The sequence below is a fragment of the Micropterus salmoides genome, unplaced genomic scaffold (genome assembly GCF_014851395.1).
Source record: "Micropterus salmoides isolate LMB-PRFRI ecotype aquatic unplaced genomic scaffold, ASM1485139v1 Ms_hic_scaffold_19, whole genome shotgun sequence".
Classification (NCBI taxonomy): Eukaryota; Metazoa; Chordata; class Actinopteri; order Centrarchiformes; family Centrarchidae; genus Micropterus; species Micropterus salmoides.
Genome location: NW_024041039.1, coordinates 13369677 through 13385251, shown reverse-complemented (window position 1 = coordinate 13385251; position 15575 = coordinate 13369677).

The following is a 15575-nucleotide window of genomic DNA, read 5'->3' as shown; positions in this document are numbered from 1 at the left end:
CACCCACCGGGCCCCCCTCCCCTTAGCCACGGTTGTGAGAGCCCCCTTTAAAGACAAGTTGTGTCACTTCTGGCTTTGTTCTTAAACAAAGAGAACTGCCCCTCATCTGCCCATAATTGGGCTGATTCTTGGAATGTGCTTAATGTCTCCGCCCGGGCACATCGTCGTTCCAACAGACAGGCAAGGATTGCTGGGACATGGGAGATGAATGAGTGGAAGTCCATCCACCCATCTTTGTTCTTGTCCATTTTTTGTTCTTTTGCTTTCATTTTTCTTTTTATTCATTACCTCCTTTCTTTTCACCTCGGTTGCACACCTCTCTTAGCCACCTATTTTTTCAGGATGGAGGATCTCTCCATTGAAATAAAGAAATTCTTCACTCACTGCAAATGGAGCAGTCTGCCAATTGACTTTACTGGCTCTGTTTGGTTTCTCAGAGCTGCACCACCTCTCTAAGGTGGGGTGGTGGGACACACTACAAGGCCGATCCGCGGCACATGTCACTAGCAGTTACTGAGGTGATGTTGAACATGGGCAGATAGCTGAGAGGGGATTGGGGGGTGTTTGTGCATTGTTACTAAAGGGAAGCAATCTAGAGAGTTCAAACTCCACTTGCAAGGAAGGAAAAAAATTGAAACAGTAGTTGGCAGGCTACCAAAAGCCTGAGCCCCTAATTGTTTTCATTAATAGCAAATAATCTCAAAGTGCTTACTCTGTATTCTGGGAAACATTATGCTGTTATGTCCAAGACGTGGACATCTGGGAAGCCTCTGAGGATTAGTTTAGAAATTTGTCTGTAGCAATCACACAAATGCAGGTGAAGAGTTTTAGGGCTTTTACACTCCAACCACAGGTATGTTAGTGTCTTTGTGGAAGTGTTGTGTACCTTTTGGTGTTTATGCAACCTTGTCCTCAGAGTCCAACCCTTTGGTTTTGGTCATGACTCATTTACTCCTGAATCCTTCACCTTTCACCCCCAGCTCCACTCTCCTCGTCGCTCACTAGCTACCCTGGATAAGTAAATACATGAGGTAATGTGTGGTTTTCACCTCCACCCCCAAAGCCCCCACCCACATCCAGAGGTGATTAAACTGGAGTGCAGCAGATTTAGGTGGGGATAGATGGGTGTGGTTTAAAAGGGTCCTAAAGAGGAGGAGCGGGTACTAGATGAGAGCAAATGGCGGGGAATTTAACAAGGCTGGTTTTGGGCAAATAGAATGGAAGGGAGGGGCACATGCAGGTCACCAACAGGGTGGGACCTGAAGACAAGAGACATCACAGCCCCGGTTGGTCTGTCTGGGCTGGGTCTCCGACGTCCCTGCAGCTTGTAGCTGAGGTCAGGCCAGCGGCTCCACCTCCCCGTGGCTGTCTGGACTCCAGGTTCCAGGTGGGTGATTGGGGCTGTTGACTCTGGCACATGGCAGCCGTTGCCTGCTCCTGCTGCCTGTAACAATCTCCTCCAGGGCTACAAGACTCATTGTCATTCAGACTCCCTGCTACAATTCACAAGTCTGATATCACTCTGCACTGGAGCCTGTCTTGGGATGGGCTGCCTGACTGCTGTCCCTGTGTTTGTTTGTGTGAGGGAATGTGAGTTTGTCAAGAATAATAAGCCTTTATGTGTGGTGGTATTTTAATTACAATTTGTTCTTACGGGAGACCTCTTAATAATCCAGCCTATTGTTTGTTCTTGTGTCTGTGTTGCTGTCTCTTTTGTTATTTGACTTGAAAAACAAACAAAAAGACATAGTTCAAAAATTAAGTGTAAGAGTTCTATATAATCAAGGTTAAAGGAATAGCACAACATTTGAGAAAATACACTTATTTGCTTTCTTGCAGAGATTTAGATGGGAAGATTTTCTATGCATTTAATTTGAAGCTGGGACCAGGAGAGATTAGCTCAGCTTAGTTTAGCACAAATACTGGAAACCAGGGGAAAACTGACAAGTTGAAGTTTTAAGTGGAGTTATGTGTGTATGTTTAAAATATGGCCACCCTATCTTCTCATCTAACTCTCTGCAAGAAAGCAAGTAAGCATATTTCTGAAAATGTCGAACACTTCTTTCAACACCCCACCAGACCACTGCTTCCATGTCCAATGAAAGGACATGGAAGGAAATTTTTACAAGGTGGACAGGTCTGCCCGCCTGGTTTGTGTCTACAGACAGAGGTCTTTCACTTGAGCAAAATACCTTGATGTGAGTGAGTCAGTGCCACTTCACAAGGGCTATCTTTAGACAATGAAACTAATCAGGGAAAGTCATCAATGCACGTTTAAGTTTTGCTGCGCTCTCCTCAGCATAACATAATAGACTACCCTCACTCCTTAACATGTCAGCCAGGAGGCGAAAGTATTTGTCCAAACATATTAGGAATTCCATTTGAAGAGACAAGAGCAATGCAGCTGGCATTTACAAGTTCAGAAAATAGGGTGGTGTGTAAAGTATAACTTGTGGGTGATGTTGAACATTTTGTATTTTAAGGCAGCCGTTTGGGTATCACTCACTTTCACCTTCACATAAAAGTAAACTTGCTGGTAAAACAGACAGCCGTGGAGTGGAAAGTGCCAGGAAGATTAATGAGGTGTGTCTTTCCTCTCTTTCACACTATCCTTCTCTTTATCCCTCTGTTTGTCTGTGCGGGCTGTGGGTCCATGTGTGTGGGGGTCCATGTGGGGTGGCCCGATGGGGTAACATGCTGAAGTAAACAAGTAGAAGAGACAGCAGGGTGATGTTACTCTCACTCAGCTTTATACACATCTAACAGGGAGCTAGTGTTACCTTGTTTAGACAGCTCATTTTCTCCCAATGCTGATGGTCAGTCTAAACAGGTATCTATCATACTTTTCTCACAGATAAAATTTTGCCAAAAGTGAGATAGGAAAGTTATAGTTTGACATTTTGGGAAATACGCTTATTTGCTTTCTTGCTGAGAATTAGTTGGGTATATCTATACTAATTGGTATGTCCATCATTGATTAGGCTACAGCCAGCAACCTGTTAGCTTAGCTTAGCATGAAGACTGGAAACAACGTCATATGCTGTGTCAAAATTCGCATCCCTCCATACTTACTCTTGCTATTTTGAGTGCATAAGTGCGTTTACACTGACAATTATGGCAAAATGTAATGCACTATGTGTACCCGGATGGTGTCATAATGGTCAAAAAGTTGAGTGTGGAAGGCAGGACACTTCCCACCATCAATGGTCAACATCTTTTCTATGTAACGGAAAGGGAATGGTTGCTCAGGTGAAGTTAGGCGTGCATGTTATGAGGAAAATCTGCAATGTGCGATAACATTGTTCAATATTGCGAATATGATGTGACTTATTCAAATAGTAAATAATACTTGTGCATATTTGTATATCAGCCTGGTTGTCTTTAAATTCAAAACATGATTATAATTGAATATTTTAAATATAGCAGAATGTTGTTTCTAGGGCAACAACAGTTGTGAAGTTTAGAAACAATGGAAAACTCAGACATCAGTCAGTATCAGTCCTCCCCCTTTCTGCTTCTGATGTGATTCACTGTCTCCAGGTACTGCTGGCAGACAGAGGAGCAGCTGGATTGTCTCAGTGGTATTGATGTTTGTCACTTTCCGTACCTGCATAAAAGTCTGTGCTGCATTGCTTTCAAACCAACTGCATTTTATCCTATCTGCAGGAAGGATTACACTCCCTACTGTATGTAAGCACAAAGGTAACGCCTAATACATTGTCCCTGGGTAAACTTTCTCTTTTAGATCTGCCTGTCATCTACAAGGTGTGTGTTCTGCCCTTAGGACCTCTGTGGCCCTGCACAGAGACCTACATGTGTTGGGCAAATCCTCAGTGTTTTCAGATGATGTTTCACACTGTCAGGGTTGACTTATCTGAGTGGGAAAAAGTTCCCAGGGAATAGACATATCCCACAGACAGCTTTGGAATGTTTTTGCAGAATGGCCCAGGGATCCCTTAAAGACAGGTTTGCTCCAGACTCTGCAAAACTGCTGCTGTGGTAACCAGGGCAAGAAATCTATTTATCTATCTATATAAACATATATAGTCTGTTGTCTATTTGTTTATATCTATTCTGTTTTATTATCTTAACTGATGTTATCAAGTAGAAGGCCAAGTGATGTTTGGCAGGTAAAGTAGAAAGACATACCACAAAACCCTGTGGTACTTAAGTCATTTGATGGTACTGTTCTAGTGCCCCATCTGTTCAGATTTCTTTTCACTACCTTTCCTGTTTATGATTTGTTCTGTCTTCTGAAAATTTAGTTATGCATTGTCGAATTGATTGGACCATGGTATTATGAGAAATAAATAGTAGAAGAATTCTCACTGGGAGGCAAACATGGTAAAAATATACATACTTAGTGGTAAAATGAGTTGTTTTGGATACAAAGTGTCTACCAAATTGTACAGGTTTTGTGATATGAGCTTGATTAAAAAAATGTTGAAGATGTTGAGGTGAAAAGGCATGCACTGTAGTCCAAGTTTAGACCGATTTCTAGTTGTTAGAAATGTCCCCCTTTTCAATCTCTTTAGTCCTCTCCCTTCCTTTTCCTTTCTAGGAGAGGGGCTGAGAGATGGGACCGCAAGTCCCCTTGGAGGCTTGGTCCTCCATCAGTATCCTTAATGGATGTCAGATGTGTGTGAGAGGAGGCCGTAGCGTGAGTGTGTTTCATGTTAGTTCTCAGCGTGATGAGCAGGGAAGCAGCTGGAGATGAACAGAAACCGCCCTAGCCTTCTTTACAATACCTCCATTTTTTATTTTGCCCTTTCAAGTAATGCTCTCCTGCTTTCCCCCGTGTAATATATTGGTATTAATAAAGGCAAACAAAGGCAAACATTCTGTAATGGGAGAGGAGAGGAAGATATTTTGGTTTCCTGTAGAACCAGACAGCAGCCTCTTTATTTCTTCTCTCTATAAATCTTGTGGCAGTTTGAATGGTTGGACGGTCATGCCTTGTGTTAACGATTCCCTGAGTTGATTACAAAGGAGTTCAAGGCAAACTGCTCTGTTATTGCTTACAGCCATGGTACCTAATAGTATGCTACAGTGGAGCACTTCAATCGCATGCGCTGTCATACAATATCAATTTCCTCTAAAGGAATTTGTTATTCACCAAAGCAATTGCCGCATAGAGATGGTTCTTTACTATAATTGGCATCTGAGTGAACACAATTGAAGGCCTATCCCCTTCTGGCAATGCAACTCACATCCCAATTGCTTAATAGGAATTCAAGTTTCCCACAAACATCTTTGCTGGAACTGCATCCTTTTACCACAAGTATTAAACACTGCAGCTCACATTTCTTCTCACTAACTAACATTTATCACTTGATGGTTTTTCTTTGCAATATTGCTTCTTGGGGAGAGCTGGGGACGAGGACAGTGCTGAGTTTGTAAGCCTAATGAGTGAATAATATAGCATGATGGTGTACAACATGATGTTGACTGCTTTTTATAAGGTGACAAAACTACACAACTCCAGGTGTTTCGTGAAGGAGAACCAATCTAATGCATCAGTGAAAATGTGTATTTCCCACTCGTTAACAACCAGAGCTGCTTACAATGATTAAGATTTGGGGTAGGCCAGGCCATTAGAGAGATTATGACTATGTTTGCACTAAACAGGTTATGTCCGAAAATGGCATTTATGTTTCAAAATGATGCTCACCCACAATGGTGTTTTCAGATTTTCAAATCTGTCTGCACTAAAATTCCAGCAAACAGGAAAATTAAGCATCATAGCCAACATCTCGTACGGAGTTGGACAGACAGCGTCAACAGATCAGAGACTGGACCTCATCTTATGTTAAGTTGCTCTTTAGTGCCCTATTGCTATCTATGATCACCTGTATATTAATGCAGCCAAAGTGAAGTTAGTTGTTTTCATTTACATATTTTCCTGTGATATAAAAGCAACAGCAATAACTGTTAACCATGGTGAACAGTAGCTCCTGTGCTGCTGTGGTAAGATATGCATAAAATTAGTACTTGTAAAGCCATCTAACAAAATAAACATAAATTCAAGTTAATAATGACATCAATAACTTAGGTATATTCATGTTTAGTTTAAGTGTGAGAGAGTCAGTTGTGTGTGGAAGTTGTGTTTTATGTCACACAGCCCCTGGCTGTGACCTCTCTTATGTACAATTAAGCAGTAGGGTAGAGGACTGTTTATTTTTACTTTATCCCTAACTCCAACCAGTCATTTTCTGTAATGCTTAACCTCAACCCAACTCTGTAGCCTAACTGTAACCAGTTATCTTTGCAATGCCTAACCATAACCTACCCACCTAACCCCAACCATGAAAAGCAAAGACAGAGGAAACACAAAGTATTTTAGAAATGCTTAGTGTGGACGGAGGGCCTAAACATACCATAAGAGACAGAAATAAGAAAGAACACTGAGGCACAGAGATGAAGTGAAACAGAGAATCAGAGTAGGTTTGTCTGTGAGGGAGCTGAGAGCAACTCGGGTTGAAGCAGGGTGGCATATCGTTGAGTGGGCAGCCAGTTCGTAGGCTTCCCTTTGCTCTGCAGGACGCAGGCGCAGGGCCTCATTATATCTTTTTCCATGTCGGGCCCTCAAGTCTGTTTCCTCAGCACCCGTTCTGTTTGTTTAGAGAGCCACAGCCTTTTTAAGCTATGTTTGGCCTAATGAGCCCATTATCTGTCAATGATCCACAAAGAGGCCCTCCTCTCTCGCTCTCTCTCCCTCTACCTCCCTGTGTAGTAGCTTGCCCTTGCCTCTTAAGCTCTTCCCTTCCCCTCCTTTCACCCTATTTTTCTGGCACCTTTCCTCCTTTTTCTTGAGCACAACTCACAATCTACCCTCTTCTTCTCCATCCACCTTGTTTAGCTTATTTTCTCCTCCCCTTTGGCCTGTTTTTCCCCCCAGTGTAACTTCCCTTTTAAAAACACCCACCTCCATCTCTTGAGGCTGTGCATTTTATGTCATTGTCGGGAACTACTCTGGTCTGGTTTTAACTGCCTGACACCTGCAGACAGTGTTGCCTCTCTTCATCACAGCTGACAGCATGAGTTGACAGCAGCACCGGTGAGGACAATTCTCTTCAGGAGATTTGCGAGGACTCCATTAAAAGTATGATACATACAGGATGCTGACCTTCACATTGGGAATAAAAACTATGTGTCTGGCTGTGCTTTCATGTGGCCTAGTATGTCTTCATCCATGTAAGCTCTTATGTACATGAGTCGTACTGCAGGTGTTACAGGTGTGCATTTGGGAGTAGATTCTCAGACACCCCTTTCCTCCTGTACTCGGTATGTGGGACCCCCCTCCCAATATCTAGCAGTAGCCACAGGAAGCTCATGCGGATCAGTTCTCTGATCGGGCCTGGTTGCCCTGTTAACACTGAAGACTTAATTATGGTGATCTGGTAATAGCAGAGAAAATGGAAGGAATGCTGTCCTCATGGCCATACTCACAGCAGGATTAACTGCACGAGCTGCACTCTCCAACCTCCACAAGCTTGACGGCCCCTCTCACAGCTGCTTTTGTCTTGCCCTCCAAAGAAGGAGGGTGTAAGGAGGAGGGAGGAGAGGAAGAAAAGAGAAGAAAAAGACAAAGAAAATTAATCTGCTGGATGCAGGATCTTAATTCGATTTAATGAAGGGAGCTTTAAGTCTGAGAGGCTTTGCGCTTGCACACCTCTACAGGCACGTACACATGCACACACATTCAGCACTCACTCATGTAGGTCCTATTGATCTGTTGGACCAAACCCTATTATGGGCAATTATGTTATTCACCAGCCATGGCAAATCAATTTCTTTGCTTTCATTACTTGCTAATACATGGAAAGGAAATCTCAAACGTGATACCTCCTGTTCCTGTTTTAGTGTGAGTGCGGAAATCTTTGTTTCTGTCTCACTGTAATGCTTTTGTCTCACATCACTTTGAACCTGATTTTTGAAGGAAAAAAAATACTTCAAAAGAATAATGTCTCAACATTTCCGACCCTGAATATAAATTTCAGTACACTTCCATCTCACTTCTGTGGATGTATCTGTAGTAGCTTTCGTTAAACTGCTGAGAATTGCCCCTTTTCCCTCCCTCAAAAAAAGAACAAGCAAAACCAGTCTCTCCATCTCTCCACCAATGCAGGAGAAGCCCATTACTATGTTCATCTTCTCAACGTTTGACAGGTGGAAGTAGAACTTTGGGGTTTATGTTTTAATTATAAAGAATTCCAGATGTGGAGGAGGGCTCATAAATTAGAAGCAGAGCTACTCAAATGTCTTTTTTCAAAGGGACCAAGGGGATCGGCATCTGCTTCTCATTGTAGCCAATGTTATTAAGGGCCCTGACTACAGAAAGGCCCAAGTCCCCCGTCTGGCCCCACAATAATTGACACTATTAAATGTGCCTAAACAGATTTAGAGCGTCCAGAAAAGTTACATTTGTCTTGCAGAATGACTGTAATCATCTATTTTAGATCGAAAGGACCTAAAGAGGAGGAACCAACCACCTAATCTGGTACATGATAGAGAGGGAGTAAGAAAAGAAAGCAGGCATAACAGTTTAGGGATGGTTGAAAAAAAATGCACAAACACAAACAAATTAGGGCAGAATGGCTCTGTGTAGGAATGTCAGGAAGGGCGGGAGAGAACGGCGGAGAGGAGGTGAGAGGTCTGAACTGTATTACCACACTCCAGACCATGCTGCTTAGGCTGGAGCGGGTTGAGCTGAATGCACATGGATGGCTTTACAAAAGCACCAGTCATGAAAGACCATCTGCTCCACTCCTCTGGTGATCTTTTAAACCCACATTAATGCAGTTTTTTTCTCTTCTGGGAATTATGTGATACACTGAGTGATTTTCTCTTTTCTCTGGGGCTCGATCCATTCTGTTGGCCAGTGATTGAGAGTGGATGTATTTAACAAGGTATGAGTATGATTTCTGATATGTTACTGTTATTTTGGACCGTCAGGTTTGAAGCCCTTCCGCTGTTGCAGAATTAGGAGTGGCAGAGGCAGAGGGAGGTCCTGCAAGCTGATTGGCTGCGGAGCTAGTGTTTGTAGTTGGTTTGGGGGGCGTGGGGGGTGCGGGTGCGTCGGATACATGGGGAAGGGTGTAGAGCAGCAGTAGGCAAATGAATCTGGCATCGGGCCTAGTTTTTTGTCAAGCCGTTACATGGCGGGCCATATCAAAGTCAAATTATTTAAAATCTTTGTATATTCGTGAGCATGTTGTGTAGTCAGTCGGTACTGTGCTAGACTCCCGGTAGGAAAGTTGTAGGATCGATTCTAACTAACTGCGGGTATTTTTTTTCTCCCTTGTTAAAAAAATTGATTATAAGAACACTTTTGCACATACTCACAACGAGTGTGTCAAGCAAGCCAGAGTCTCTTTTGAATGTCGTTCACAGCTCTTCAAAGTAAAAGCTCTCAATGAACTTGTCATAAATCATTGCTGCACAAAAAGTTGTCGCGCTTTTATTTTGGAGGCAAAATCACTTGAGGAAGTGATTATGTGAGTAACTGTAACTGTCATGACAGATCTATTTCAGCAACAGCCGCTATCAATTTATTAATAGCCGCTATAATTTAATTACTCTCACACTCTTTATTATTATTATTATTTATTCCGCCGTTTTTTGGCATCTAACTAGTCCTGTACTGTTTGTCCTAGAAACTTGGTTCCAACTTCAAATTGTACATCTTCTTCATGAGATGGGTGCTCTTACCTGTGTTGCTGATATCTGTAATGGTTGATTTTATTTTAATATTTTAATAATTTCCTATGGGACTCCTCTTCCAACCTAGCGGGGGCGGAGCTAGATTCCCATGATGCATGGCAGTGAAGAAAGTTTTGCTAAAATTTGCTAATAAGTCTCCCATTTGTTTAAAATACAAAACAAATACTTTGTGATTTATGTATTTGTTAAATGTGTCTGCTTAGAAAATAGTGTTTTTTGTTGGTAATTTTCATTCTTGTGGCGGGTTACTATTGAAACCAGGAGTGAAGTACCTGTTTCATTTGATAAGAACAGCTGCACTGAGTGATAAATAAAGAGACAGTCCTCAGAATACTACTTTGTATGCTTGACATTGATTTGAGTCACAATGTTAATATATTAGAGCTTGTGTGTTTATGAAGCTGTCTGTTGTTTGAACTTGATGCTAACAAAATGGGGATTCATTACTGACTTTCAGTGGTTTCTTTCAAAATTCTATGTTGTTAGTCTTTCTAAATGCAATCATTGTTAACATGATATTAAGTCTTTCACAGTACAATTCTTCGGCTGTGATGGCGCAATGGATAAGATGCCTACCTTTGGTGTGAGAGACCTGGGTTCAGTCCCCCACTGGGACCTATCCACCGTTGTATCCCTGAGCAAGACCTCTGACATGTATAGCAATTGTAAGTCGCTTTGGATAAAAGTGCCATATTCATTTATTTTATTCTTCAACAGTGGAGTAGTCATCACAGAAAATATGTTTATAAGCAAAACATGCCATTTTTTTGTCAGAATAAGACATGATTGACAAAGAAACTTGTAAGACTTCCCTTCACAGTGTATCTGAGTAGTCCGGTGGTGGAGGTCTTGCTCTTGCTCCAGATCCAGAGAGTGATGGACAAAACCCTGCTCACAGCATGTTAACGAAAAGGGGGCCAAACTTAACACATATGTTTGCTGAACAAGTGTGCAGACATTGAGTCTCTTAGCTGATGAGCCGCACATTGCACCGACAGCTGTAGCAATCACAAAAAATAGCTGGCAGCTCTCACACGCATTTTCTTAAGGAAATGCCCATTCTAGTTTATTTTTTATTTTTCTGCTATCAAAGCAATCTGGCCACTGGCCAGATGTTATTGCTGGCAGTCAGTACTGGCCCATGGGCCGCCTATTGCCGACCACTGGTGTAGAAGGTCATGAGGTTGCGCTTGGGTTGGTGTGAGGGTGCAATGTTTCTCTACACTGCAGGGCCAAAAAAAGGAAAAGGATAAAAAAAAGAAACTCCTTCATCCAAAAAATGGAGCCAGATCGACAGAAGTAAAGTGGGGCAGGAACTCTCAGGGGTGTGATTGAAAGGGTGAGAAGTTAATTTGGCAGCTTTTCCTCCTCGCTTTGCTAATGTTTCCTCTCAGGACTAAACACCCTCAGCACCCCCTCCGTCACCTCACCTCTCCAAACTCTCTAACCCCCAGACACCCCACACCACCCACTCACCCAACTTCCACCTCCAGCCCCTTCCAAACACACACCCACAAACACTCCTGCCACTCTAGCTATGCCAGGATTTGCTTCTTCAAATACGCCTTGTTTCCATTTTTCACTGCCCCTCCTCTTTTTGGTTTTTCCTCCATCCTCTCACCATAGGCTGAATGCCCCCTCCACACCCTTGTGAAAAAGCACCCTCCATCACAGCAGTGCACGCTGACCTGAGACGAAACCTTTTCTCCCCATGAAACATCCTGCTCTGAAACACTTTGGCTCAAGTGTGTTTTCTCCTGGGACATGGAGAGGAGGGCGGGTGGGGGTTTCTGAGGTGATGGTGGTGTGGTACTTGAGCTAAATGGAGACCATGTTGGTGTATCTTCACGGCCTGTCAATCAGAAGCCCGCTGATGTGTAGGGGCGCTCTGCTACAGCTCAGGAGAGGATGAAGGGTCACGTAGGGCAGATGTGGAGGTGGTGGGTAATGGGGTCGGTGTGTACATAAACATGTGTATGTGCACGTGATGTGTGTGTTCCACAGGGGAGAACCACATGGTGTTCTTACTCTCCTCACTCACCACACGCAGGATCATTCCCATCAAAAGGTGAGTGTTGTAGATGAGGGGAGTGTTGCTGGTTACAGAGGAGAAGGGGGTGAGGGATTTAGGTTGCTATAAAAATGCATCTTTTTCTCTCCATTTTAGCTTTCAAAACTAATGTTTTTGAAAACACAGCCCAGAGTGGACATGTTTGAAAACTCAAATTCATCTTCACTGACCAGCTGGCCGGCTGAATTCCTCATTGAATCAACAATGTTATGAAACCCACATTCTGTCACCTACAACTCTCTTGCACTCTAGGTTACATCAATGACTGATATATGCCAAGTTTTATTGAGTACATTTTCAGCCACCTGTTTTTTTTTCACTTTGCACATAATATCCAGAGGGAATACCAGAAACTGTAAAAAAGAATCTGAAATTTTGGTTAAAAAGTTGGCATATCACACAAGAGAAGAAGTAATGGATGAAGGAAACAGATATATCAAAAAAAATAATCTTAATGTTGCTTCTGCTTTACCTGTAGAAAAAGGTGAGTGTCATGCCTCCACTGCACCAGAAAATCCCCCAAAAGAAAGAGCGGGGTGTGGGGTGCATATATCTGTATTGTATCCAGTTCAAGTCCAGAAAGGGGCACTTGTTGCATATGCCACCCCCCTTCCCCCCCACCCCATTACCACAATGGCTTATAACAACATTATAAAGTACACATGGGACAGACAAATTCCTTCATAAAAAACAAGAATACCATTTTATGGGGAAATCAGTGACAAAATGGAACAATATATTTGTGATGTACTAATAATTTATTAATGATGCTTGGATATTTATGTATATTATATTTATTTATCTTGTCACATTCTCTTTAACATATTTGCAGAAAGGTAGTTGATGGAAACACACATGGGTTCACATTTTATTTTGCAGAAATTTCACAAATTTGCTTAATATCCGTATTTGGAAACATAACCACTGACATAGGCTACAATATTCTTCAAGTTAAGTATAAAGTTGTGATGATATTGATGGTCTTGATGCACAAGGCCATGTATAACTGGTAATCTTGGTTACTGTAATAAGCAACATTTTTGATCTGTGATCACAAAGAGAAAGATAAGTCAGTAAGAACATTTTTAATGTGAGTTTGGCTATATTGAAAGAGGGTGGGAGTATCCAGTTGTGTATTCAAAAAATCATCCATACCTTATCAAATGTCTTATCAAATGCGTACCCAAATGGGGGAGGGGGGGGGGGGGGTATGGGGGGGATATTCAATGTGCATCAATTTGGGAAATGACTGAAGTTTGTTTGAAATTCAAATTTCATCAAATGTAATTGAAGAAATGGTCTGAGAAAAAGAGATCAAATGAAATGCAATCTCGGAAGCCATTGGCTATTGTTTGACGATGATTTAGCCTCTGGGGGCAACAGCCAGTGAACATCTGGATAATGGATATATAGGTCCAAGACTTCTTCTTCTGTGCGCAGGCCATTGTTTACCGTCCAATGAACGATGATCTTAGAACATCGGCTATGGTCTCACAATTATCTGAATGCAGATAAATTAAAAAAGCTAATAAAAAGCTAATCTCTAGGGTTCCAAGATAGATAAAAGCTAAATTGTCATCCCACAATAGTCGTTGAGTTCCAAGATTGCATTTCGGCCAATACAACAATATATTAAAGTAATAAATGTTCCATGTAATGAACATGCTCATGGTCTCCATGAATCATACACAACATAAACCTTCACACTTGGGAATGTGGCAATGCACCCTAAATTTCCCAAAATATCTTGATAAAGCTTGAGAAAGAAAAGTGTCAAGGTCAGCAGAATGTATATAATTACTTACTGGAATTTAACTGAAGTATTTGATATTTTGATTTTGATGTATTTTGATACGTGAAATACTTAAACATCCGAGAGCACCACTTTAGTTTTTCATAACAGTGAGACATGTAGTGGCCCCCTAGTAGAAGGGCTCCAAGCCTATAGCATGGAGGGTGGGGTTGTACTATTGTGGTCCAGTAGGACTGACATCACACTGTAGCTGTAACTCATTTTGCTAGAGTGGACCCTGTTGCATGTTGTGCAACACTAATCAAACATACTTGTTGGCTGAGGCTACTCACTTGCACATACGCCCATGATCTCAGACATGTACCTATAGCCACACATGTGCACACTTAGACACAATCTTAAACACCACAAAGCATGATCTCACACATGCACATGTACACACGCTCATAGGCAACATCCCGTAAATTTCTAGTCACCTCCATGCCCGTAAGTACCACTGGGGTCCCCATTGCGTGAGCAGTCCTTTTTAGCTGTATTATTTCTCGACATTCCCAGACAATGTCTACGGTGGGATCATAGGAATCTCACCATGATGTAATCAGATCTGACACGCTAGCTGCAAGTGCGAACAGTGTTGTTCTCCTTGTCTAATGCTAAAGCTAATATCAGAGCAATAAAGTCAAGATGTATTATGTTTGCGCTATTCCTTTATGTGTTGAACTGAATAAATTCACTTGTTAGCATCTACACTTTTAAGATGAGTGTGTTATGTGAGATTATACAACAGCATGCTTGTCCACAGTTTGGTGTATGTGTATGTGCACATACATTCTCTCACCCCCGAGGCCAGCCGTGGGTGCTGCATAGGAGCATCTAACACACTGCAGGTTGTACTGTGAGACAGGCCAGGTCCGCTGGTGACAGTGTGCAGCCCCTCTCCTGCCTCATTTATCTGCTATGGCAGCGGACAGAATGCAATTTCCTGCAAGGGGGAGGCCAGGGGGATGGAGCGGTGAGGGGATGCAAAGAACATCAAAGGCCCCTGAAAGCTATCAGGAACTTGAGTACTGCCAGCGCTGCGTGCCAGCTCGCCAGCCCTAGCTTACCCTGTGGTGCACCCGGACGTCAGCTATGGCTATACACACACCATTTGCAGTGTTTATTAATGTGTGAGTGTGTGTGTGTGTGTGAGTGAGTAGGATAAAAATACCCTTCCATTTAGATGCTCAGACACCTTGAACTGGAGCACTCAGAGTAGCCATTAGGCATGTTGCAGTATGAGGAGAAGGTCACAGTTTATCACCCCTGCCACCCTACCTCTCCAACACAAACACCCGCTTGCTCTCCTCTCTGTCCCTCCCTCCAGCTATCAGTGAGGTGAGTGGACAGGGCAGAGCAGGGAGGTTCGATTAGGACCATTTGGTGGTGTCCATGCTCTGTAGTGGAACCTGTAAATGAGAAGCAGCTTGGCTCACCATGCAGTAGCTGCGTGTTTGTGTACATGTGTTTAGCTTCTGTGCCCATGCTGCCTCTCATCTCACTGTGTCCCTGTTTTAATCCCTTCCTCTGAACGCTCAGTGCTGGCAAGAGAGCATTACAAATTCTTGGTTTCAGCCAGTTATATTTGCTATTTGTATGTGGTTTCTGACTGTGTGAGAGAGAATGTGTCTATTTAAGATTAATGTAATTGGCGGGGGATAACATGGTAAATGACAGTTATAAGGTTGCCCCTGCTGTATTTCATCTGTGCCTTCCCTACTTGGCCTCCTCCTAACTTATTTTTTATGTGGCGTAAAAAAGGCCCACTCTACAAAGCAGAGGAAATGGTCCATCCATATTGTCACACAGACTGAGCTCATACAACAGCACCTGTACCAGATACATAGATCTTTCAAACACTTTTAGTTTGTGTTTAACCAATGCCAAGAAAGTCTTAGTCTTATCCTCAACTTTAACAAACCTTGCATTACAAGAAACCTCTTTTCATTAATTGACAACAAATACATAATTGGATCTTTATGCATTTTT